We start from the raw sequence: 1,453 nt of genomic DNA on the forward strand, positions 1-1,453 counted from the left end.
GGAAAATATACAATCCATAATATTAGATCTGGTGATTAAGTTCTAAACCATAAATAATAAATTGAATAAACCTAGCTATATATATATATTACTTAAACATATGTACCCCCTTATTTATATTGTATTTTTGTTTTTAGCCTAGTTCATTCTATACTTCTTACGTGCTTTAAGTGATTAATTTCATTGAGTAGCATAAAATTTCTACTATATTTTACTATCATTATTTTTCTCTCCATAAGTTGTATCTCATTACTATATTTTGTAACAGTCTATATATTACGAGTATTATCAGATATTTCATATTTTATAATAATGATATATAATTATACACTATATTATAATGATACATTATTATTATTATTATATCATTAGTTATGTTTTTCAAATTACCTGTATTTAAGTGTTTCATTTATTTTTTAATAAATTATAAATTTATATTATATATGATTATTATTTGTGTATGTTACTTTGATACTGATAAATAGATGTTGGCATCTGATAAGAGCTCATTTGGTATTTTTACTGAAATCATTAAAAAAGTATAATTATACATTCCAATGTTTCAGGGAAGTAGTTTGATTATTAAAAATAATCATCTTCTAAATTCAATTATTTCTGGAACACCTTTTACAGAATGTAATTCAACTTTTACAACTTAAAAAATTTCCATTACTAATCTTATTTTACAGGGCAAACTATTTTTTTTTTCTAAATAGGCTTTTTAAAAACAAGAAAAAATGAGATTATATTATAAAATATAATCTAATTATAAAATATAAAATATACCTAGTGTCGGTACTCTGAACATTCCAGTAATTCAAACTGACATAAAACAAACATTGACAGCAAGTAATAACTTTTTTCTTGCACTCAAGTAAAAGTGCAGATGCTTAAAGGACATTTTTAACTTCCCGATCTACAGGCAAGTTATTGTAATCACCCTGAAAATCGAAAGTGGATATTTTTATAGTTTCAATATTGGGTAATCTAATTCCTACGAAAGTGTTGATAATGTATTTATTGGAATTAGAAATAAATAATATCTAACAGTAGAAATATGTATAATTCAAATTTGGTTTGTGAACTAATTTTTTTATCACATTTTATATAAATCCATACAAAGAGCATTTTTCTTTATATATTTTTTCGCTTATAACTGAACAATCTTATTGTTTAACATATTAAATCATCACTTAGCTTTACTGAGGATATAAAATTTTATTTAAAACTTCAAACGGGCAAATTTCCTACAAAATATGTTTAAAAAAATTAAACAAATAAACATAGTTATGCATATTCATATTGTTGAATATACACAATATGCACTTTATATTTGAAGAGGAGAATTAATTACAATAAAAGGACAAAAAATAGTTCTTTTTTCGTAATTGTAAAATAAATTTAACCACTCATATAATGAAGGAGTAGAAAAACCTAGATTTGATAAAAGTGC

The sequence above is a fragment of the Halyomorpha halys genome, unplaced genomic scaffold, assembly GCF_000696795.3.
Source record: "Halyomorpha halys isolate HHAL.00 unplaced genomic scaffold, Hhal_1.1 Scaffold1717.1, whole genome shotgun sequence".
NCBI lineage: Eukaryota > Metazoa > Arthropoda > Insecta > Hemiptera > Pentatomidae > Halyomorpha > Halyomorpha halys.